The sequence below is a fragment of the Amblyomma mixtum genome, chromosome 2, assembly GCF_055824585.1.
Source record: "Amblyomma mixtum isolate Tamu chromosome 2, ASM5582458v1, whole genome shotgun sequence".
Classification (NCBI taxonomy): Eukaryota; Metazoa; Arthropoda; class Arachnida; order Ixodida; family Ixodidae; genus Amblyomma; species Amblyomma mixtum.
The window spans coordinates 278,503,108-278,517,296 of record NC_143013.1 but is presented as its reverse complement, the minus strand read 5'-3'; the positions used below and the strand labels follow the sequence as shown (position 1 = coordinate 278,517,296).

At 46.4% G+C, this 14,189-nt stretch overlaps 1 long non-coding RNA gene across 3 annotated transcripts in view; it reads right to left on the bottom strand.

Moving 5' to 3' along the window:
- Nucleotides 1-14,189, bottom strand: part of LOC149364096 (uncharacterized) — a 103,157-nt gene that overhangs the window by 37,358 nt on the left and 51,610 nt on the right. Inside the window, exons 3-4 of one of the 3 annotated variants that reach the window (XR_016288604.1) lie at nt 10,991-11,070; nt 10,122-10,229 (exon numbers count right to left, since the gene is read on the bottom strand). The exons of 1 other annotated variant lie outside the window; for it this stretch is intronic. This is a non-coding gene — a long non-coding RNA (uncharacterized LOC149364096). Of the gene's footprint in view, nt 1-9,677; nt 9,833-10,121; nt 10,230-10,990; nt 11,071-14,189 lie in introns of those variants that run through there. One more of the 3 variants, XR_016288605.1, reaches the window with a different exon arrangement.

Below are 14,189 nucleotides of genomic sequence, written 5' to 3'. Positions count from 1 at the left end.
AAACATTGACAATTGTTGTTTTTCTTTGCAAGGTTGCCAACGATTCTTTGTTGGAGCCATTTCGTTTTCCGTTTCATATTCGGTCCGTTTGGATCTGAGCTGGCAAAATGCTTACTACGAAGTGTTATCCGAAGCACTCAAAGAAAATTCCGAAATAATAAAAAAGATTTGGTTTGGTTTATTGGGGTTTAACGTCCCAAAGCAACTCAAGCTATGAGGGACGCCATAGTGAAGGGCTCCGGAAATTTCGACCACCTGGGGTTCTTTAACGTGCACTCACATCGCACAGTACACGGGCCTCTAGAATTTTGCTTTCATAGAAATTCGGCCGCCGCAGCCGGGATCGAACCCGCGTCTTTCGGGTCAGCAGTCGAGCGCCGTAACCACTGAGCCACTCGGCGGGGCAAATAATGAAGACAGAAAAAGGATCGAAACATAGCGATCAATATCCCTCACGTGGTTTTTTTGCGCCTTTCTTACGCATCCTTCTCCGTTTCCCCAAATTAAACTTTCCTTGATCAGTTGGAGGTAGACAGTTGGAACAGACACTGCTACATCAGCAAATGTTCAGGGCGAGTTCCCGTTTCAGGCATTTATTTCAAGAAACTACGCTTGGCACCAAAAAACGACGGGGAGGAGAGCGTGTTGACTGAAAAAGCAAGAGTGTAAAAAGCGATATAATAAAAAGTGACCCATAAAAAAGCAGGAAAGGCTGCGAAATTTCCATTCCGGATTGATCTGTCGAACGGCCCCATTTTAAGCGCTCTCGGAGTCCTCCAATAGCTACCCTTTTTCCTCTTGCCTCTTCACTAACCCTTTTCTTCGCTTCGGGCATATTTTATTCTAGAGTACACGCAGTCAGAGAATAACCTTATTTATGCCGTTATTTTCAACTCCAAAACAGAAAAACAAAGAAAAACGAATGGCAAACAATTCCATTAAACCAAAGATGTGCCAAAAGACAAGCAGCACAAATTTTCCGGGTCTAATTTTTTACTCACAAATTTCCTCCTTTTGTGTTTCGTGTTTCACTTCTCCCGTTTCAGAGTGGGTTTCTGTGGCGCCGGGGGGGGGGGGGCAAAGTGGGAATCAAGCGCCGGAGAAGGGAAAAGTCTTCGCTGCATATATTTAACGGAAGTGGCACCGCAAACTGCGTAACGGCGGTTCCAACATGAAGATAACACCGAACAAAGGCAGGCTTAAACAAGGCGCCTACGCCTGAAGAGAGACTAAGTGCTGAAAGTCAATAAAAGGATGCTAAAATGAACTTGTGTGCCGGACAGAGTGAAGAAAAATAAATTATTGAAAAGCGAAATCTTGCCGTAATCGCCCGCAAGAAAAGGCTGGCGTGCTGCTTGCAGACTGCTGTTCAGTTGAAATTCCGCAAGTTCTTGCGCGATTGTGATCAAGAGCAGCAGCGTATGTCATTTGGACGGAGGCAGGATTGGAGAGGAAGCGGTGGCGCGAAGTTTTTCTCTGCGGAAGGCAAATATTTATCGCCTCTTTGTAGCGCGCATACGAGTGCTCGTCCGGACGCCTGGCCATGTTTCTATTGTTGCGTCATATTTATAAGTCGAAGTGCTCAGATATATAGCCGGCGCCAATATATGCAGCCACAAACACACGCACGCACGCACGCACGCACGCACGCACGCGCGCACGCACACACACACACACACACGCACACACACACACACACACACACACACGCGCGCGCGCGCGCGCGCCCCGTGGTGGCTCAGTGGTTAAAGCGCTCGGCTGCTGACCCGAAAGACGCGTGCTCGATCCCGGCCGCTGCGGCCGCTTCTCGATGGAGGCGAAATTCTAGAGGCGCGTGTGCTGTACGATGTCAGTGCACATTAAAGAATCCAGGGGTCGAAATTTTCGGAGCCCTTCACTACGGCGTCCCTCATAACCTGAGTTGCTTTGGGACGTTAGACCTCAATAACGAAACCATGGGCCAGGCTTGAGGCGAGTGCGTTCGCGTCCATATCTGGTTAAGGGCACACAGGATATTAATAGATGCGTAATCCTTCTTGTTCCAATCACCCCACCATAAGTGTCATTATTATTGTTATTATTATTTATAAAGGATATGCAAGCTTATTCAAAGATCTGACCGGGGTTTGATGTTCCAGGCACTCTCAAGATCTTTGAGCTAATAAAAAATTCTTCCAATACGTTCATCGCAAAGATAAAATACAAGTAAAATTGCTAGTAGCCTTCTGCTCGCTTAGTTAACCATGATGTCGAGAGCCCTAAGAGGAACGGGCGTTTGCGACCTTTGCTAGCAGATCAGCAGATCAGCCGGCATGTCAGCCATGCTGCGAGCCACCGTGTTAGCAGGGCTTATCGTGGACATCGCTACAACAGGCGCTCGACCGCATAAAATACCTGCAACTAGTTTCGGTCACTCACAGCCGCTGATTACGCAATGGCGTCTTGCCCCAGGCGGCTGAAACAGTGGCTTCGCGACCGCGAGAACAGTAAGCGCATCCGCAAGTACCGCAGCGCGGTGCACCGTACACAGAAGGAAACTTGGGTCGGCCGCTCGCGATCGCCACTGCCCGAGGCGCAGAGGTAGTGCCTTGCGGCGCCGGACTTCACGTGAAGCATACAATAAAAAAGAATAAAAAAGGTCGAGGGATAGGAGACGGACAGCATCACCCCTTCGAGGCACGCTGGCGACAGATGTCGCTGTAAGCGGTGACCTCTTCCCTTGAACAGGCACAGCAGAGTAGAAATAGACATGCCAGCGGCCTATGTCGCGGGCTTCGAAGCGAGGTGACGCCGCGTTTTGAACGCCAGGCACATTTGTTCCTCTAAACGGGCAGGAAGAAAAAGGAAAAAGGGAAAGAGTTAGCAGCAGGCCGCCCAATAGGTCCACCGGGTTATGGTGAGGAGCACAGGAGAAAACGCCTTCTAAGATTTGTTCAGCTACTCGGCTGCCTTTCTTTTTTTTTCTTTTTTTCACCAAGAGGAGAGAACAGGTCGAGCCGCTACTCCGCTCTTGAGCCTTCCTTTTCGCTAAAGATGTTCCATACTGACGTAACCAGAGCTCCAACAGAACCGAACAATGTCTGTTGTATGGAGTGATTCTGAACCATATTTGTTACTTTCTTCTGACCAGGCATTGCGCCGTGCAGGCGACTACAATTTGTATTTGCGTGCGTTTTTCATTGACGCCCGCAAGCGGTAGAGAGCGGGCAGCCAATTTCGTTTGCGCCGAACGCTGTTGTGGCATTTTTCATTCCCTGCGTTTGTTCACGCACACGCGCACACACACAAAAAAAGACAAGGACGAAGGAGCGCTGCGATGCAAGGCTGACTCCTTCGACCAACACACGCCCACTCACCTTTGCTCCTCTGCGGCATTTTTCAAAGGAATCTCCACCAAACATCATGTTAGCCTGGCATCACTTGTTTCTTTTTGTTTCGCCCTTCCTTTCTTCCTGTCTCTCCTTCCCGTCTCTCTCTTTGCTTCTTACCTTCTTTTCATCCTTTCCTTCCTTCTTTCCTCCTTTATTTCTTCATTCCTTTCTTTCCTTCCTTCTTTATTTTTTTCTACTTCCTTCCTTCTTTCCTTTTTGTTTGCTGCTTCCTTTCTTCCTTTCCCAATTCCTTCCTTCCTTCCTTCCTTCCTTCCTTCCTTCCTTCCTTCCTTCCTTCCTTCCTTCCTTCCTTCCTTCCTTCCTTCCTTCCTTCCTTCCTTCCTTCGGTTTTCACTTCCATCTCCTTCTTTCCTTCCTTCCTTCCTTTCATTGTTCCTTTTCTACTTCAGTCCTTGTTCTCTCTTTCCTACTCCCTTCCCTTTTCTTTTTCCATTCTTCCCTATTTTCTTTCCTGTCCCTCCTTTCTGTCTTTCCTCCTTCTTTCCTTTCATACTTCATTTCTTCCTTCTTTTCTTTCCTTCCTCCTTCCTTTCTTTCGTACTTCCTTTCTTTCCTTATTTCTTCCTTTACTACTTCCTGCTTTCCTTCCTCTCTTTTCTTCCTCTCTTCCTTCCCTGATTTAGTCCTGCTTTCTTCGTTGCTTTCTTTTTCCCTTTGTTATGTCTCATTTTCCTGATTCCTTCCTTTCTGTCTTTCTTTCCTTCTCTACTATTCCCTTCCTTTTTCTTTTATTTTTTTCTTTCTTTCCTATTTTCTTTCTTCCCTGCCCCCGTCCCTCCTTTCTCTCTTTCTTTCCTTCTTTCTTCCCTTCCTTCTTCCTTCCTTTCTTATTCTTTTTTTCTTTTCTGCTTCCGTCCTGCTTTCTACATCGCTTTCTATTATTCCTTTATTGTTTCCTGTTTTCCTACTTCCTTTCATTCCTTCTTTCCTCTTTTTTTTTCCTCCTGTCTTTCTTCCTTTCTTTCCTGCTTCTGTTCATTCATTGTTTCTTTTTCTTTCTTTCCTTCCTTCCTTCCTTCCTTCCTTCCTTCCTTCCTTCCTTCCTTCCTTCCTTCCTTCCTTCCTTCCTTCCTTCCTTCCTTCCTTCCTTCATTTCCTTTTTTCTTTCTTCCATTCTTTCTATTTTTCTTGCATTCATCGTTCTTGGCTTCATGTGTTGAGCTCGGCCGCTCCTGCAGACCGCCTCCATACGAATGCAGGCGCCGCCAGCGGACGCAAGCGAGCTAGCGGAATGTGCTAGCGTCGAGATCGGCCAGCCCCGCTGGAACAGGCTCAGGGAAAGCGAGCAGCGCTGCCCGCGAGAAAAACACCCCATCTGGCGAGAACGGCAGTTTCTTCTAGTTCCTGTTCTAAATTATTCTTGGAGGTAAGTCAGCCCTGTAGCTGGTTCTTCTGGGAAAATGGCCAGCATAGCACTATATTCAGTGTTTAGAGGATGCGACCAGCTATACATGAGCTGTGCGGGCTAGTTGGTAAATCCTGTTTGTGCACAGTGCAAATCACGAGGACGAGAGATAATGATGATGATGACGTCCTCAGGCTTAATGGCTATAATGCATTCGTCGTCTCAGCTGCCAAAGCTAGCCAGTCGACATGAACGTGCTGTTCAATCGTTAACTAGATCTCATGACTATGCATGCTTTTAAAGGGGAGGAGTTTGGAAAATGGTGATACTGCGTTTTGAATGTGCTTGCAAACGCTTGAAAGGGACTGAGCACATTTGAAAGGATTGAACATACGTACAGAGCTTTCATCGCATTCTTCCTGCTTCAGTCTTTTAGTTTTTGCGCACAAAAGCATCCTTGACCATTCATTTTCTAAGATATAACATATAATTCAGCGTCGGCATTACATGCGTTTAAGGATGCTTTTAGCTTCATGATTACATAGCTTCATGTTTTGGCCATCGTGAGGTGGTTGAAATATGCAGTGCTGTCCCATGTTTTTTTTCTCCCAATTTATATAGTTTGTTGCGCCTTGAAAGCAACTTGCGTCTTGCGTTCGTTTTACGTCACTCGCGTACGCAATATTGGCCCATGCCTCTGCGTCTTCCGTTGCTTTAACACTATTACCCCCGCATACACTCATACCTGTACTTTATTTGAATTTCTTGTATCGTAATGATTCAGAACGCCAGCCTAAAATGACACTACACTAACGGTACAGCCGTCGGCTCAACCCGGACGCTTTATCGTTTCTTTATTTTTTTTCATCGAATTCCTGATGCGACCTCAAATACTTAATTTACTCCTTTCACGATCCAACCTAGATACGGTGCGACGGATCCATTCCATTTCGCCATTACCAAAGAAAAATGAAGGCAAAATAAAACAATTTTGATTAGGCTGGCCGGCCGCAGACACACGGTGAATGAATGCAGTGCGCGCGCGGGAACAAAGGAAGATTTCCACTTTACTTCGCTTTGCCTGTGTTTCCACCGTGCGCAAGCTGGCGCCGACAGCTTTCCCCTTCCGCGCCTTCCGTTCTTCCTCCGCGCGCACTCCATCCGTCGTCCTCGCCGCGACATGTTGACACCGATGACGACGAAGCTGCACAGATTCGCGCACGAGCAGAGGGTGGATGCAGCGAGGACTACAACAACAACAACAACTATAACTTCCTCTTCTTGTCGAGCGGCACGATCGAGTTCCACAGCAGGGAAGCGAGCCAAGAAAACAAGAGAATTAGCAACGATAGAAACCTAGCAGCAGCAGCAGCAGGTAGCTAGCGCGTAACTTTAACGTCGAGCGCCACGCCAAGTCGGCACAGCACTTTTTTACTCGCACCGCACGCCGTCGCCTCACAGCGAAGTTCTGAATCCTTTCTAAACAATCCTAGCGTTCTTTCCAACGTCGACTCCCGTTTCCCCTGCGGCGGCGTCTGCGGCCTATACATGAGGACTAGTGTGTGTGTGTGTGACTGCGTCTGTTTTTTATGAGTGCCTGCCTGTTTTTGTTTCTCCGCCGTGTGCATGGTACGTGTTTCCGTTTTGTGTTCGTGCGTGCGTAAGTCCTCGCCTCTGCACAACCCGCCTGCCGGGCTTTCCCGGAGTTTTCGCGCCGCCAACTTCGCACGCCGGATGAAGTTTCTGACTCGCTTATCTTTCTCGCCGTAGCCTGCCCGACCTGCTTTCTTTCAGTCTATCTTTTTTCAGTGCTCAGTTTTTGTCATTATCTTTCCTGCCAGAGAGAGTGAAGAGTAAGCGTACTTGGTAGTACTTTTTTCGTTATCGCGAGTTTATTTCAGGACAGCCGAGTACTCTGCTCAATTTTGCTGCGTTGTCACACTTGGGCTACGAATTTTCCTGGGAACTTCATTGAAAATAAAAAAATGAAGAAATAAAAGCAGAAGGTTTGGCTCAGTTTGATTTATTGGGGTTTAACGTCCCAAAGCAACTTAACTGAAGGATACGTACTGCGCGGCAGTAGAATGTAGCATGCCTGCGTGTAGGTGAGTAGATAAACCGGCAAGAGGTGGGGGGAGAAATAGGCGACTAGAACAGAAATGAAGAACGAGCTGGTGTTTCTATTTTGTTTTTCTTTTCCTTACCTCCCGTTCGCTATTTCCGTTCAAGTATCCCTTGCTCAAAAGTGAGTAGGAAGAAGCCCTGCGCACCAACGGTCGAAAAAGCAAAAAAAAAAAAAATATGCCGGTGGACCCTGCATCGGAGATTTTTAGCGTGGGAAGCAGTTGGAGCGGAAATACGAAATCTCGCCTTCCCTTCTTACTTTTTAAGGTCCATGTGTTGAAAATATTCTTTGTGTCGTTGCAACCATGCTTGTTTATTTTTTCCTTTGTGCGCACGAGACGCATTTCTGTATTTGCCCCTTTCGTAGTTGAAAATAGACTGAGCAGATTGAAGTGGCTACTCTTCCAGCCTCTCTGACGCTTTTTCACTTCCAGAAGCTGCCCGGGAGGGACTCGGATGATAATAAACGGTATGCGCCTGGCTACGTCCGCCTCGAGTCACCCCTGCGTGATTTCGCCACAGACTCCGCTCGGTGTGGCTCGGAATATATGTTCTGAAATTCGGGCAGTCTCTGAGTAATCGTTCTCTGTGTAATTTTAACGCGAACCTGAAAGATTTTCATTTTCTTTAGCAAGAGCGCCGCGCGCGAGAGAGAGAGCGAAAGTAATTTAATGAAAGGGAAGGTGAAGACGTCGGCCGGCGGTAAGGTGACCCTGGCCTTCTACTCCACAATGGGAAGGGGCAAAGGGAAAGTAAAAGGAGAGTGAGGGTGCGAATTTGAGGGGGCTTCACACCAAAGAGATTGAAAATATATTATATAGTATATTATATTATATATTACGTATATTATAAAATATATAATATATTTATGTACATTCTGGAGACCATGGTTAGGTCCAAGCAGGAAGGGCAGGTTCACAAAAAGCAAAATTATAGCAAAAAATAGAACAATACAGCAGTGCAAGACAAATCAGAAAAAAAATACATAATACGCCATATCAAACATGGCTGAAGAACGCGTCTGATTGTTCAGGGTTGATTAGGTTCGGTAAATGAGTTCCAGTCCGATATGGTGCATGGGAAAAAGGAAAACTTGTACGAGTTGATCCGGGAAAAATGTGGTTTTAAAAGAGCTTTTTGATAGTGTCGTGTATTCCGTGTTGGCATTGGGGAAAGATAAGCAGAAGGGTCAAGTCTGAGTTTTATTGTTAAGGAGTAATGAAAGAAAATCTAAACGAAAATTTCGTCTTCTTATCTGTAGTTCTTCAATACCGTTAGCATGCATCAAGTCTGAGGGGGAGTCAGTGGGTAGATATTTTGAATATATGAATCTAATTGCTTTCCTTTGAATGTTCTCGAGCTTTCTTATGTTAGACTTTGTATACGGGTCCCAAATTATGCAAGTATATTCAAGCTTGGGTCTAATTAGAGTATTATAACCTAAGAGCTACATCGTTAGCGGGGGCGTTTCGAAGTTTATGCCTTATATAACAGAGCTAAAAATAAGCAAACACTCTGCTTCCAGCCTCGTACGCTGCCTCAGAGATTTGCTTTCTACTCACCTCCTCCTATGCCTACACGTTTTCAGGTAAAACTCAATTTCACCCTAATCTAGCACCCCGAGTAAGTTTCTTGAAAATCGAGTTAAACCCGATTTCTCCCCGGAATTGTCTCTTTCAGAGCACACACAAGGGCAAGGAACTAAGGGCTTGTTAAGATTATATATGAAAGGACGTAGAGAACGCATGTTTTCCTGAACGAAGCTGAAGAAACCGCACGAAAACTACCGGATATTCCGTGCTTAATCCGGAAGAGTTATCGCTCAAATAGTGATCGTGGATCTCTCTCAAAGCTTGTTATTCATGACGTGGCTTAATTTGAGGATATTATTAGAGTACGCAGTAGCGAGACCACGATGAGATTAAGATTGCGGGGATACGGTGACCGCAACTGGCAAAGGACTAGGTTAATTGGAGAGACATGGGAGAAGCATTTCCCCTGCAGTGGGCGCAGTCAGGCTGATGATTATTTGATGATGACGATGATCTGGTTTTTGTGTGCTCCCCGACTGCAGGCTGTAGCGCTTGCCGCTCAGTTAGCTTTCGTAACAATATGTTAGAAGAGCAACTTTTAGAAGCGAGAGACCAAGACACCGGAACTGATCAGGAATTTATTGAGTCATGTGTCGGGCGCTATCCACGCAAACGAAGTCCTGGTCCAGGACTATTGCGCGTCTAAAACAGGTTAATGACTCTTTTCGCAGGTTACAAGGCAAGTAGGGCTTGAAAGCACGCGAAGTCCTCGGTAAGAGACTGACAGTTTACGCGGCAAAATAATTGTAGTAGATGAGAAAAAAATTTAATCTGCTGAATAGTTGTTTCTGCGCAACTTGTTATTTCCACGTTTCTGAAATATTGATCAAGGAATCGGGTATACTGCGTCCCGCACGAAAACGAGCGCATATATATAGTAAATTGTATTTTTCTGCAATCCCCCCCCCCCTTCCGACGCCCGAAAAGCCTAATTTATGGAAATTATTAAAGCATAAGCCGATTTGTAGTCGAATTTAAATAAAAAAAAGCCTAATTTTTACCCCTGAGTTCTGGAAAAAATAAAACCCAGAACTGAAGCGCCCAATATATACATCACAGCTTTATAGAGTCACTTTATCAAAAAGGGAGGCAAAGATTTTCAGGAAAGAGCGGATGGCCACATTGGTATCGGTGACGCTCTTCTCGAGCAAAAAATGTCCCCCTAGCGGGAGTACAAGAGATCGCCGCCAGTCCGGTCAAGATGCCCCGCGCGTATGTATTTACGTGTATAAGGGTCGGCGCTGGAACGTCGATGGCCCTCTTCGGTTAGGTAAAGCCGCCATGCATTGCTGTCCCACGTTCAGTATATACAGGGCGTCGCAACCAATCATCAGGCGCCATCCTTCGTGATACGTTGCGCGCCGAAAGGCGTTCTGCGGCCAAATCCTAAGGAAGGGAAGAAGATAAGTGCCCTCACGACGGGGGAAGAATAAATTCCACCGTGGCCGACTGACGACGGCTCAAAGGCGAAAAGAACGTCGCACAGAAATACATGCACATACAATCAAAGGAAGAGCAAGACATTTTTACTGACAACCCGGACGTCAAAACATTTGTTATCGCTTCGATGTATGCAGAGAGGGATAGCACCGCAGCGATTACGCCACGAAAGTGGACACCGTATTGCCATTAATGTAACTAGCGAAAAGCATGTACTTAAAAAAATAGAGAGAAAGGAAAAAAGAAAGAAAAACTTGCCTCCTGGGCCGGAACCTCTCGTCTCCTTGGTTCTCGCGCAGATGGATCACCGCGCTGTGTCCATAATCTGGCGGCGGCCTGCGAGAGGGAAGTGGGTCATACCTTGTTCTGCTCTTCGCGGAGAAGGAGCGGCTCTTTCGATATTCACTGACTGGGGCAACTTCAGTGAGCGGAAATAAATTGAAAGAGGCGAGGTCGTATCGTTATTACACGAAATATGTTCCGACAGCCTGATCAGTACAAGTAGTACTTCGGTTTGGGCTAGTTTTTTCATAGCTGAAATTGACTCTAAGGACGGCGCAAAGGAGACATGGACAAGGAAGGCACATCCTGTCCCGCTGTTTTCATGAGGATTTTTTTGCTCAGTTTCAGCTGATTAATGCAGGCTGGACAAAAGAAGAGTTGTGAATTTAAATTAAAGTACCAAGTCATTTTTTGGCCGCCGCGGTGGCTCAGTGGCTATGGTGCTCGGCTGCTGACCCGAAAGACGCGGGTTCGATCCCGGCCGCGGCGGCTGGAATTTCTTTGGAGGAGAAATTCTAGAGGCCCGTGTACTGTGCGATGTCAGTGCACGTTAAAGAACCCCAGGTGGTCGAAATTTCCGGAGCCCTCCACTACGGCGTCTCTCATAGCCTCAGTCGCTTTGGGACGTTAAACCCCATAAACCAAACCAAACCAAGTCATTTTGAAATGACCAAAATAAATAATAAATGACATCTTTCTTGAGAGGCAGTATCAATTCATCGGCATGGTTAAGGCAAGGCCAAAGCGTGAACGATTAATGTAATGAAATATGTGTTCTAAACCCAACAACGAGACGGAAGATGTCAAACACTCACATATGCGCTGGTTGACTTGAACTCTTGTGATATTCTTCCGGCGAAACCCAATTGAGGGTCTTTGCTATCCCAAGCATCGCCTGAAAATAAAAGAGGATCATGTTATTCGGGCAGTCGTATAAGGAACCGCAGACAAGCATACTGTGGTTACGATCAGATTCTCTAAATGTAGTTGCCTTCTCAAATAAATGAAAAAAAAATGCACGTATAAAATTGAGAGAGAGCCTGATTCAGGAATAATGTTCCACTTTGGAGAGGATTAAAATACAATCAAAGGAGTAGGAGGCCTTACAAAGGAATTCAGGAAAAATAGGATTTTGTATGAACGAGAAACATTCGTTGAAAAAAATCTCTGCCTCTCCCGTAACCGAGAGTAGAGTAAGCATGAAATGTTTACGGGCCTAATGTCATCTCGGTGGACACCCGAACCGCACCGTACAGGAAGGGAGGAACGCCACCACCCGTTCAGCGCGATGCCTTGCCATTTGAACACAAGGTTTTTTTGAGGAAAGGAAACGGCGCAGTAATTCTCTGCCACCTCGGTGGACACCCGAACCGCACCGTAAAGGAAGGGAGGAACGCCACCACCCGCTCGGCGCGATGCCTTGCCCTTTGAACGCAGCGCTTCTCCCCTGGGCCCCTGTGCGCCTGCGCGGCTTTGCTTCGATGCGCGAAGCCCCTAAGAGATCACGTATGACAACGAAGTGTATCGTGGCATTTATGTGCTTTTTGCACGCGTTATTAGAAAACGGAAATTATAATTCCGTGCATTATCAAACGCACAGCGCGACTGATATCTTGATAAACATTGAGAAGGCATTGGAAGCAGTTTTTTGTGACTCGTTTGGAGCCCAACCGGCGCTTGCATGCCGGTCGCGTAGGAGGGCTTAGAGAGTCTCGTTAAATCTCGTTGTTTCTCGTACGGTGCCCGGATGTTCTCGTTTCAGAGCCCGGATGATGGCTCTCGGTCTCGGCGTGACGTCACCACACTGCCGACAACGGGAGCTAAAAGCATTTCATGCTTAAAACGAAGAGGGAATAGCTCTTGAGCGAAACTACTGCAGGGACAAATCAACCGTTGCGTAACGACGCACTGTTCAAGTCGTCGGAACATCGAGCTATGTTTTCTGTGACCTAAAGCGTGAAGCTTGAAGCTTGAAGAAACGATTCTCGGCAGTTAAGGAATATCAGCATCAGAAGACTGACTCATGGGACACGGCGCGTGCCAGATTCTCAGAAATAAGTGCGGGTGGTCGTATGCATCGTGAGCAGAATAGGAGTAACTGAAACTATAGCTTGGTTGTCCTACGCATGGCTGCAGTAGCATATTTTGCTCCTCCCTGGATTATTCGTATATGGCTTGGTCGCGCAGCCTTATGTGTAGGAAGAATGACAGGCACGCCACCAGCTGACCATTGCATAATATGATATTCTCGAATACGAGGACAATCCAGTTTAGGTATTTGTGACAGAAAGAAGGATACGATACTTTTTCCACTTTATAGTGCTTCATAATGATAGATCTAAACCTCTATGCAACGCTACGCCGACAAATAATCCCGGCTTCGTCAAAAAGAGTAGGAAGGCCATGTCCGGAAATCACGCAGAGACAAGTTAGTTACTTGCTCATCTTTGCTCTCATTCACTCCTTTTTCTTTCTTTTTCAGTGACAAGCGTTTGCACATTTGACATCAGTGGCGAAAAGGCAAGAATCAAAGGCTTCTTTTGCGCCTAGATGGCGCACTGTAAGTAGCGTGACAGCGAAAGGCGCAATGCTATAGAGAACACAGACAGCACGTCTCACTGAGCACTGATCAATACGCGTTTGATTCTCGCTTCCCGTTTTCATATAAACACTCAGGGTGCTGACAACACTCACTTTCATCACATAATAGCGTACTACGTAGGGCTCCTGACAATGTAGCCTGCGTGTTTAAGCTGCTGCGATAAACGAGTCTGCTAGTCACTTGCATCCGTACGTTGTTTATATAGCTTTGACAGTCGCGTATTTGCAACACGTACTTTGCTTTGCTCTAGTAGCTTGCCTTGCGTCCCGCCGCCACATCAGTGTGGTTGTTTTCATTGTCTTGTGTTGATTTCTTGCATTGTTTTGTGTACTGCTGTGTTGTGTTCCGATGTGCTTAGAAGCAACGCCACTACAAAATGATCTGCAGTGCGTAAAGCGAGTGCTGTGACCGGCGAAAAGTCCATTGCAGCAAGTGCCACGACATAAAAGAAAATACACAGAACGACACGAAAGCGAGAGGAGATTTAGGACCTAAAAAAAAAAAGAAAACGGGTAAAAAATCTTACTGAGGTTATTTCTGTGGATATATTTGTTCATTTGAGAACAGCAACAAGCAGTATAAGAGCACTATACATGTATAAATCATATGCCGTATTTGCCAAAAGTGACCAAGCTGCCTGGTTTTCTTCTCAGTCGTACAGTGAACCACTTATGCCGCTCCTCAAGTTTTAAATCCATGCACACTCTAAACATGAATACGCCTATATGGAAGTAAAAAGGGTGCACGCAGTTCTCTAGGTAATATGCTAGAGGACAGCTTAATCCATTTTTATACCTTTCGGTTTAGAGTGCAAGGTAAGAACAACCCTTGTCCTCACGATCCGAGGCCTTTTGATCTTTAGGGAGGCCGTAACAACTCCACTATATGAGCAAGAAGCAAAGCATGCAGCCTGGCTACTTTCGGGTTGGTTGTTTGGGTTATGGGGTTTAACGTCCCAAAGCGACTAAGGCTATGAGAGACGCCGTAGTGGAGGGCTCCGGAAATTTCGACCACCTGGGGTTCTTTAACGTGCACTGACATCGCGCAGTACACGGCTACTTTCGGCAATGACGGTACGTTGCTGCGTGCAACAGAAGTATCATGGATTGGGAGGGTGAGTCTGTTGTTTACATCAGCACTTGACAGATAAAGAGAGAAGAAGGTAGTAAAGAAAAATCGATTCGGTGTCAAGAAAGGCTGATAAAGGAGGCGTAATGACAGCCAAAGGTATATCAATTAAAGAGGACCGGAAAGCGCATTACACCGAGGTTAAATGCCGCTGCGGGGAATATCACTAGCCGAAAGGGCTCGCGATGCAAGACGGACCACATAGAACGAGAAACAGCGGAACACGATGGGGAAATCGGTGTATACGCATTAAGGGCAAAAGAAGTGCGCAATCCGCAACCGCA